Raw genomic sequence first — 11,059 nt, 5'->3', positions numbered from 1 at the left:
TTTTTTTTTTTTGGTATAGAACAGTACTAGGGCGTGAGAGCATAAAATGCCGACTTTACTTTTTCACATGCATTTTTGAACCACCCTATCGTATACGCCTTCGCATTCATCTTTGTGTTCGTCTTCGTAGTTGACTTCCTATTCAACTTCGTGTTTGACCTCATATTGATCTCCGTGTTCTTTCTCGTATTCGTTTTCCTATTCGACATCGTATTCGTTTTCGTGTTGTTGGCCTTCGTCTTCGTATTATTCTTCGTCTTTGTATTCGCTTTCATCTTCTTTTTGTAGCCGTCTGCGTATTTGCATTTGTCTTCATTCTTAGTATTCGCCTTCTTCTACGTATTCGCCTTCGCTCTTAGGCTTCGTGTTAAGGATCGGTTTATTATTTGTAGTCGTCTAAGTCTTTAAGATTCTTCTTCGAAGTCATCATTGTCTATGCCTTTGGCTTAGCCTTAATTAATCTCAATATAATTGAAGCAGGAAATAGAGAGAGGGAAAATGAATACGCTTTCACTACCATCGCCAAAGAAATTTCACTTTAAAAAGCCTTTTGCAAGACTAATTTGTCAATCAAAGCAACTCTTCGAAAATATTTTGTGTAAAATTAGATGATATCTTAATTTTTCCTGTCAAAATACTGATATATTCCGTGAGTCGATAGTAAAAATTACCCCACACGAATCAATATTAGAATTCATTTCATCCGCTAGATAAGTATCTATATTTTAGAACATTTCCATCCATTCCATAAAAACTCAAAACTCGCATAAATGCGTATATTTTTAGTATTGCCAATTTATTGCACTTAAAAAAGTTTGGGCTAATGAGGCTTAAAATTAAAAACGAAAAGCTGGTAATTTAAAACGTACATAAACAATTTTGTAATTGCGTAGAGAAAAGACGTGGGTGGGCGTGTGTTTGTAGCCACATAGCATTATCGACTCTGCGTGGAAGCCAAATGCATATTAACTTTATTATGCATATTTATTAAGCTTTATCACTCCTACATTTGTGAGTAATGCGCTGGCGGATAGTACAAAACCGCAATAATGCAACGACCTACATGATTGCGTGTGTACACTATGCATATGTATGAGCAATACTGTATATATACATTTACTATATAGTATTCATTATAGTATATGTACACGCCCATTGCAGCAGAACTAAAATTATGGGTCAAACGCTTTAAAGCCAAAACTCAGTGGATAACAAACTGACACTCAACTAAATACGCATTTGCCATTCAGCCAACCTACCGGCTTTTTTGCCATTTTTTAATTTTAAAAATTGCACGCTATACAAAATGACAAAATGTCTGCTCTTTAGCCAAAATCTCATGGCAGTAAAGCAACAAATAAAACAAATTTTACTGCTGGTCACGCAAAAATAAATTTGTAAAATTTGTTCCCAATTGTTGTACAAATTAACTACATGAATCAATTAGTTATAGCGTGAAATTTTGATTTTCATATCCGAATACATATATTTCTCATACCGTGTGTTTGCTAAAATATGAATGAGCGTTTTGTAAAATGTTAATCAAATATTTAAAGCAGCACCCGTTGCGCAACTCAATGGAAAATGACTTAAAGTTGTATGGTCCATTAACAAATGCTACAATAAAAATTAAAAAAAAAAACTAAATGAAGAATGCCGATAAATTTATTCCTGTAAAATTCTAACTTAAAGGAGAATCTTGTGGACAAATATTCCAAACATTCAACAATGGTTTAATGAAAATTTCAATAAAATGTTAAATTAAAATAATTTAAATAAATCCTTTATTCCATCATAATCAAAAATTAATCCTTCTACAAATACAAATTTCGTTAAAGATATCGAGGAAATAATTTTTAATGTAAAAATTTTAATAATTCCCATGACGAATGGCCAATTCTCAATTAGTTGAAACTTTCGCAAGACTTGCCAGTATTTATTCGGACAGATAATTTTAGCTAGTTTACCAACAAATATGTTGTGTTGGGAAATTTTCACAAAAAAAGTGTGACTCTAATATAATTGTTTTATTTTTACGTTGCAAAAATTGGTGCGTTGATTGCACATATCTCAGTTTATAATTAACTGGTAGTATTTGGAGAGGACAATCAAATGCGATCCGTTCGTTCGACTTTCGAAAATGAGGCGTCAAATAAAAGAGCCTAGGCTGTAGATGCTAGGACTTACCTTTGATTTTTGGAAATTTATGTTCGAAAATTTTTTTATATNAAGTGTGCGTGAAATTGATGTTACTGTGTGCGTGCGAACGAGCGCTGCAGGGATAGCTACTAGTTGTGAACTAGAATTCTACCAGTTTCAGTTTCAGCTCAACTAGTTCGCGTTCTACCATTTTTCAATGTTAGCGACTGGTATTTTTAGCATTGCGATGTCCTACTAGATGTCAATTGTCAGGCTATGCATCAGCATACACTAGTAGAAATACTAGTAGCATCATACCAGTTGATGAGATAGTCTGCCAGTTCATCCCCCATGAAAAGCATTAGTATGCCTTTTTGCTCGCGGCGCTCCAACAGTCGCAATGGCCGACAAAGCAAAGCACTCGAGTGGTATGCCTGAGGTACCAGGCTCAAGCCCTGGCGCAGGGAAAATTTTTTTATTTTATTTTTTTGTTTATATTATTTCTTTTATTTATCTTAACCACCTCCAAGCGGCCTCGAACCTGTGATCCCAGAAACAGAACCAGTAGTCTGCACGTGACGCCACAGCCGACATTTGTAAGAAAAGCAATTAATGGCGTTTTATTTTAAGCTTTGACAATTCAAAGGCAGATGTCGCTGAACGCTTAAGTTCTCCGAAAATGTCGAACTGGTAGGCACATACTAGTATATGAACTAGTATTTTTTCTAACTGGTTTGGGTTTTCACTGCAGGGAGTCGTGCTGGTGAATGAAGCTTTCGCTGCCTTCTAAAGCAGAGCGTGTATGTACAGACGAATATGCCCGCCGGGCAGGCGCCGTCCAGGGCTGCTTTAAACCGTTGCATGACGTTGGATGTTGTATTCTAGCAGCTAAAGGAACGTATACTAAAAATTTCACACATGTGCTCACGCTTTAAAAATAAAAATAAATGTTCACAAAAAAAAAATCGAAGTTTCTGAGATTTGTCAAAATATCTAAAAAGAATTCCTCAGTAACAAAATTTTATCGAAATACTAATGGCAGAGCATATATATACAAATCTGGTATATCAAAATATCGTGTCACGGTGCGGTCGAACTCCTCATAAACGGCTCGACCGATCTCTATGAAATGTTTTGTGTATATATGGTAGGTATGATAATCGGAATAAAAGTATATTTCATACCGCTAGGTACAGGGGGCATGACACCTCTCCTGCAAATCGAATTTTTCATACTGCAGTCCCGGAAAATGTTCATCAAAGTGTACTCGAACATGGTATGGAGATATATGAAATCAATCCCATAATCTTAGAGAAAATTGGAGCTATTTGAAAAGGGGCGGTGACGCCTTTCAAGCGCACTGAAACTATTACGTATTTTTGTATGCATCTACACATTTGCTAGGTTATTTACAACGGCAACGGAAATATACCTTCTGACAACCAGCAAACCGTAATATTAGAAAATAAATGCGTCACTGAAAATCATGAACGTGAACTGTTAGTGAAAATGTTGGACCGAAATGTTTCAATACAAAACATCTATTTTGGGCGGGGCGAAGTTCGCCGTTGCACTTTTTAAACTTACTATGAGTGCAATGGGGAATAGTCGTTCTTCTGGGTAGGCAGTTACAGTTGTAAATACGACTTTACTCAATTAGCTTACCTCCTCGTACATGCGAGATGCGGTAACCAATCCGAGTGGAGCATTGAGTTTGGCAGATAGAGAGGGAGCTTCGATGGAGCTACTCCGACTTATTCTGTTTAAGGGCTCACATGAGTCTGCAGCGTCTGCCCATCAGTAGGTGCGGCTGCAAGCTGTCGTCTGTCTTGGAGCAAGCACCTCCAGTATAAACGTGTACTCTTATGAAATTCCACAAAATCTCATCAGTGGATCCCAAACCCGTCATGTAAAAACCTCTTGCAATGAAAAATACTCCAATGCTTTGGATGAGATCCCCTTCTTTTGATGGCGACCACGGCAAACGTGTAAAGAACTAAGATTTGAGGGTATGCATCTGGAATTTCAGAAACTTAATATAGGAGGTGCCTCTGCCCGTCTCGTTGATGTAATGCGATGGATGGGGTAGGACAATTAACGCATTCAAGCCTCCATCCTAGGAGTCTCACCCAAAGCGCATTAATTTTACAAAAAAAATATTCCACTTAATGGGCTGAGCTGAAAGGTTTTTGAAAAAATGTTAAACTTAGGATTCTTTCATATCTGAAAACTTGTTCTACATTCAGATTCGACGAAAAATTCTACATTTGAACTCAGATAAAAATATGGAAGATCGGGCAATTTTTTTTAATTTCTATATGCTTGTGTTATTTGCATATTTAATACGAAATTAGCATGGAACTTATTTCTGACACATTTTCCACGAATGAGATCTTTGGAAGTAATATCGGAAATTAATTCTGTGGACCAAAAATCTACGAAGGTATTTAATTTCTTCCATGGAACTTATGCCACCATTCTGTGGAACCTAATTTCAAGGAAGTCTTCCCTCTTCTTGCGATGAAACAAACCATGAGATTGCCCCTGATTAACCCGGCTGTTTATGACTTAAGGCCGTTTACTCATGTAGGTTTTAAAATTTATTTACCCTTTAAATAAACATTTTGTTCTGAAAAAGTATGTTTGAAGGGCAGATAAATTTTAAAACTTATTTGAGAAAACGACACTTAGACTTTGAAATATGTGGAAACATACCACCTTCTTTAGACTCTATGAAACAATAAAAACAGGTAAAATATTTTAAGACCCTAGCACCCTCTTTGCCCTGCAAACCAAAAAAAAACCCAATGAAATCTTCTCACGTAACACACAAGCAATCGCATTCTTTCCAGCGAAATAAACTTGCTTAAAATTTAATTTACCAAATTTTGTGTTAATACCAGCAAATTGGCACCCGAAGATATGAGCAAATAAACATCTGCGCTACACTTACACCAACATACATACATAGTATACTATACCGACTGCTATGCCGAGCAGGCAACATTAATTTGAAGTAGCGTTGAACTTACATATTTTGGAATGTTAAACTGTGCACATTTGGCTTTTTATGGATCCTTTCAAATACGATTATTATGCGTGCCACATTAAAAGTGCATAAAAAGTCAAACAGCTTGAAATGTATGTCAACAAGAACATTTGTTTGCCACCTTAAGCATTGGGAGAAGGCAGCCGGTTTTATCCGTAAATTTGCGTGCAAGTGACAAAAGGCGTTGACACAAAAATGGCAAAGAATGTGCGGCTCATTATGGAGAGGTGGAAACCGAAGAATATTAATACAGCGCAGACATCAAGCACTACTCTACAGGCGGCTTTATTCGCTTTTCCAAAATATAGACGTATTCGTTATTAAAAAACTTCAAACTTAGTACAAACATATTAATAGGATAAATATGTATGTATGTATGTAATCTAAAAGAAAACATATTGTACATACAAACATACACTAAAGTGAAAAAACAGCTGTGACAAGATTTGTTTAAGACAAACTAAATCGTGTACGCAGACTGCCAAGCTGTGTGCGAAATATTTTATGATGATTAAGTTGCATTTGTAGAGGTTCTCTACTTCTACCTCGGCCGGAGCACATCTATGATTTACAGCTGTTTTTTGGCAACGATAATTTTGCGCCTTAATTTTATTAAATTGCACTTTCTTTAAATTGTTATTATTTTCCTTTTGGATTCGTGTTTATTTTTTTAAGAATTATTTTAATTAAAATACTATATCGTCGCACAAATTTAAGCTTCAATTACACTGGAAATCTGATAGCAGCCGCTGTTTGTTAACGTTGTACTTGCTACTGGATTTTAAGGTCACTTTCAAATTTTTTGTTTGAATTTAGCAAAAAAAAATTCCGGAAATTTGTTGCACCACATGTACATTTGTACATATTTGGCTATTTTGTCCATTACAGAGTGGTGTTGTTTGGAAAGCTTTTACTGAGAGCTGCTCTCATTCTCGATAAAAATGTGTAGACAACACCACTCTATGACTGCCAAATGTACAAATCGTGTTATCCTTGCTTTAGTGTGACCGTATTGAGAGCTGTATAAATTATCTTTATTTTATACAGGTAGGAGGGGTTTTACGAGTAACAACTGTGTCTATTTTTTTTTGCATATTTATGTTATTTTCAATGATTTATGATGGCCACGTCTATAATGCAATTATCTACTAAAATAAGCACTTAAAAATTTTACTTAATTTTTTAGAAGAGTTCTATGTCATTAGTGTTGCATACTTTATTTAAAAACCTGTACAGTTACATGAGAATACCAGCGCTGCGATCTACTTGTATACACATGTACAATTTCTACATCTCCAACTTTTTGAAATTTGGTGCACAGTGTAATTATTGAAAAAAATTTTTTTCACCCTAGGTGGAGATGACGGTTAATAAAAGCTTGTAAAAATGATTACTGCAAAAACCTTTTTATTTGCATTGAAGGTCGTCAAAGGGTCAAACAACCTAAAATTGTGCACACCGGGGGAAATCGGTTCTCCTTCTTCAAACAAATTAAAAAATTTGCTAGGCTCAGCGCCATTGAAAAATGCCATTAAAATTAAAATTTCAAACTTAGAATTTTTTGGAATATTATAGTTTTACAGCTCATTCAATTTTGGTGCAATAATGTGAAAGTTTCAAGTTGCTAAAAATTATCGTTAAATTTTTAGATTTTTTTCCCGAAGTTGTTGCGGTTTTCTTCCATATAAAAATAAGTTGTAATTATTCGGTATATGGGAGCAAATGCTACCACTAAGAAAACTTTAATTTGAGTTTTTTTTTTCTTTAAATAATTATTTTCCCAACGGTTAAATGTATTCCGTTTTGCAGTACCTATGCATACAAATTTACGAAACCACTTAATCCGATTTACATACTTAAAGCAAAAAAGGACATCAGGCTAATTTTCTTTATGCGTATTTGTATGTACATATGTTAGATAGCATTAAAATAAATGCTTTGTGCGCCTGCCAATTGTCAAAAAATTTATTCAATTTCTTTGTAACTTCTTGTTTATATACTTTCTTTCTATCCTCACCCCTTCTTCGAGTTTTCATCCTTTTTTCCACTTGGGAATACTCGCACATCTCATTTCATACCAAATATTTACTCAACAATTTTCCAACAACCCACAGTTATGCAATTCTTTTAACCGAATAATGACCCATAAAATATTTAGAATCATTGCTTTGGTCGATTAAAGGGTGACCGTTTGGTAATAATTGTTCTCCTTCTTGATTTTTTTGTTAAAGTACGAAACTTTTTCATGATAATGGCTTAATCTTTATTGGTTTGAGCAATATTGTATTGTTATTTTGCGAAACTTTCCGCAGTAATATTCAATTTATGAAATCGGATAGTGTTTGAATAATGCAAAGACTTTCTACTTTAGCAAACCCAAACACTAGAAAATACTAAAACAAATTGGTTAAGTCATTGCTTGTAGAGCCGCAAATGAAATCAAGAGCGCTTTATAAATTAGGAATGCGTAGCTGCGTAGTGTCATATATGGAAAAAAATATCAGTTTGTGTGAAAAGTTAAGTTTTTCTTTAAATATGGGATTAAACACTGTTTTTCTCTACCCTGAGATTATGTAGAAAATTATTTGTTTCTTACATAAATTATGTATAACACGTTCCATGTCAAATAAAACGTGGATGAATTTAAAATTCAATATTATGCGAATGCTGCTAGCCTTACAATACATCATGTTGGTAAATTTTTAAACAAATTTGTTAAAACAGTTGTCAGTTATTAGATCATGTTCTTGGCGTCGCTGCTCAGGTTTTGTGCACTCGTACGTATGTACGTACATGGCGTATGAGTAACATTCTCATCTCGTTTGGAAAACTCATGCGCCATGTACGGGTGTACGTTTGATTTNACAAATACAACATGGGTGAATTTTTAAATTCAATATTTGGCAAATGTTGCTACCCTTAGAATACATCATGTTGGTAAATTTTTAAACAAATTTGTTAACACAGTTGTCAGTTATTAGATCATGTTCTTGGCGTCGCTGCTCAGGTTTTGTGCACTCGTACGTATGTACGTACATGGCGTATGAGTAACATTTTCATCTCGTTTGGAAAACTCATGCGCCATGTACGGGTGTACGTTTGATTTTAATTTTTCCGTGATAAATGGTAGATCCCATATGAATCTGCCATTTTGAAATTTTTAAATCTAAACTATAAAACTCAATTTAAGCGACCTTAAAAACACCCAATTGTAAAGGTTTCCGGTTGAACTGATCAGACCATTTATTGCAATGGGGTATACATGCTTATACCATAGTTTCAAATTCTGCGGACAAAAATATCTAAGTAACTTTTGTTGGAAACTTTTTTATCGGAAGTGGCTTTTTTAACCTGTAATCCGCCTTCAAACTTTAACCCGTCGTGGACTTTTAAAATGGACGAAAATGTTTTCATTTAAAAACGACAAAATATGATTTATCAACATCCCCGTTTTATCTTTTGGTCATATTACCGACTTACCATTTCTTTCCTCAAGTGGGTTAGACCGAACAGAAGTGAAAATTTTTAAACCGCAAGTCNAACCCAATTGTAAAGGTTTCCGGTTGAACTGATCAGACCATTTATTGCAATGGGGTATACATGCTTATACCACGGTTTCAAATTCTGCGGACAAAAATATGTAAGTAACTTTTGTAAGAAACTTTTTTATCGGAAGTGGCTTTTTTAACCTGTAAATCGCTTTCAAGCTTCAACCCGTCGTGGACTTTTAAAATGGACGAAAATATTTTTATTTAAAAAGACATAATATGATTTATCAACATCCCCGTTTTATCTTTTGGTCATATTACCGACTTCCCATTTCGACCTCAAGTGGGTTAGACCGAACAGAAGTGAAAATTTTTAAACCGCAAGTCCATTCTAAACAAAGTTTTCGCTAAGAATTACGTATTTTTGTCCGCAGAATCCGAATATGGGCTAAATGCATGTATGTCTTAATTAAAATAAATTGACTTCCGATCAGTTGTTGAAGTTGGCACAATATAGAAAACAGCTATAAATTTTTAAAACCGTACAATAACCACGCCCCTATCCCAAAAAAGAATAATTTAGAGAAATACGAAATCGCGATATATCAGTACTTAACTAGATACTGAAGCTCACTTACTCAAAAATAGAATAGCTCTTCAGCAATAATTACGATTATAAAAAATTTTTGGAATATGTGCATGACACCGCCGACTTATGACCAAACAGTTATGGGAATCTCGGTATCCATTCGAACAATATGCGCCAAATTAGGTACACTTACTGTACATGACACATATATATATATATATATAGNGTCGGTATCCATTCGAACAATATGCGCCAAATTAGGTACACTTACTGTACATGACACATATATATATATATAGAATGGTTACATATATTTATATCAATAAATTTAACAGAACGTATTTTGGAAGATGTTTGAAATAGGCGTAAAACCAACATTGTTTCCCATGTAACGGTGGTTTTCAGAAAGGTGAAACAACTATGTTTACTTAATACGTACGCCGGCTATTTGATACTCGCCTTCGCCAGAACTTAGACTTTATTATTTCTTTCAAACTGCCATTTTTCAAATAATTCGAAAAAGTCGAATACACGAACACCCTATGTGCACGTATGCACTTTTGTGCTATTTTCAAATACGTAAAGTACGGAAATGTTACTAGCACTTACATAGATTTGAGTACAAGTACTCGTAATATGTAGGTTTGCACGAATTGTCTCTAATAAAGTGATTGCAATGCCTTTCTCTTTTCGTTCAGTTTAGTAGTTACTTTTGCACAAATACATGCAACCATACATGTGTATGTACACACACAAATAAAAAATACGACAAGCCTGCGAAGCAATTGCGAAAAGTGCAAAAAAGTTGTGGAAAAACACATGTTTCTTACTTTTGTTTACGAAACGGCCGCCAAAAGCGAGACAAATAACATTATTATGTTAACGGTACATACACAGACATATGTAGTAAAGACTCAAGAGAAATTGAATGAATGAATTTCTATTTCGATTGTTTTGCGCATGAGTAGAATTTGAGTATTTCACAGCGAGTGAATTTGTAGAACATTGAGTTACTAAAGCACTCGGTTTTTGAAATTGCTCATATGTGTGTAAATTTGTCACAGTACATGCTTTAAAAATGCTAGAATCTTTAACACATAAAAACAAATTTGTATTTGTCTAAACCAGGCACTACGCAGTGGTAGCGCGTACTGCTTGTCACACTTGCTATTAGTTTAGGACCGATAAGGGCTCACGGAAATTTACATATAACTGGAATTTCAAAGAAGAAAATTGGAATCTTCACAGGTCCTGCCTTTTTCAATTAGGGCTAGTTAAGACTTATACTGGCCCCACTCGGGTACAGCGGCTACCTGCCTTCGCGGTGGATCTCTTCCTCCAATACTTGTAGAACTTCAACACCACTAAACCGGTGCTTATAAAAATGGTCGACGGCCACCATCACCTGTGACCTACCTAGAGCTTGACGATGACAACAAAACAATTGCATAAGCCGCGCCCACCAGCAATAGCACAAAGGTTCCCCGTAGTGCGGAAAATCCAAGGACGAGCTTCACTTACAAAAAGGAAATATTCCGGGAGGCCTCCAACGCAAACCCCGAGCACCCTGTACCCTCCCGTGCTTGGTTATCCTGCTGTGGATGTGTTCGCAAGGCAAGCTTTATGTTCGTTTCCTCAAGTAGTAGACCTTTCTGTATGCGGTTAAAGCCTCGACAATAAGGCTCATCCGTTTCACAAATTGTTCATCTCCAGGCCACCTCACCCATTCCGGGGGGACAGGTTTAGTTAGAATGATAATTTCGTAATTGTGCCGCAGCATACTCGGTAGGCGAG

Source organism: Rhagoletis zephyria, unplaced genomic scaffold, assembly GCF_001687245.7.
Source record: "Rhagoletis zephyria isolate East Lansing unplaced genomic scaffold, Rhagoletis_zephyria_1.1 Rzeph_scaffold_06399, whole genome shotgun sequence".
In the NCBI taxonomy this organism is placed as follows: Eukaryota; Metazoa; Arthropoda; class Insecta; order Diptera; family Tephritidae; genus Rhagoletis; species Rhagoletis zephyria.
The sequence above is the reverse complement of the archived record's forward strand: the minus strand, read 5'-3'. Positions refer to the sequence as shown.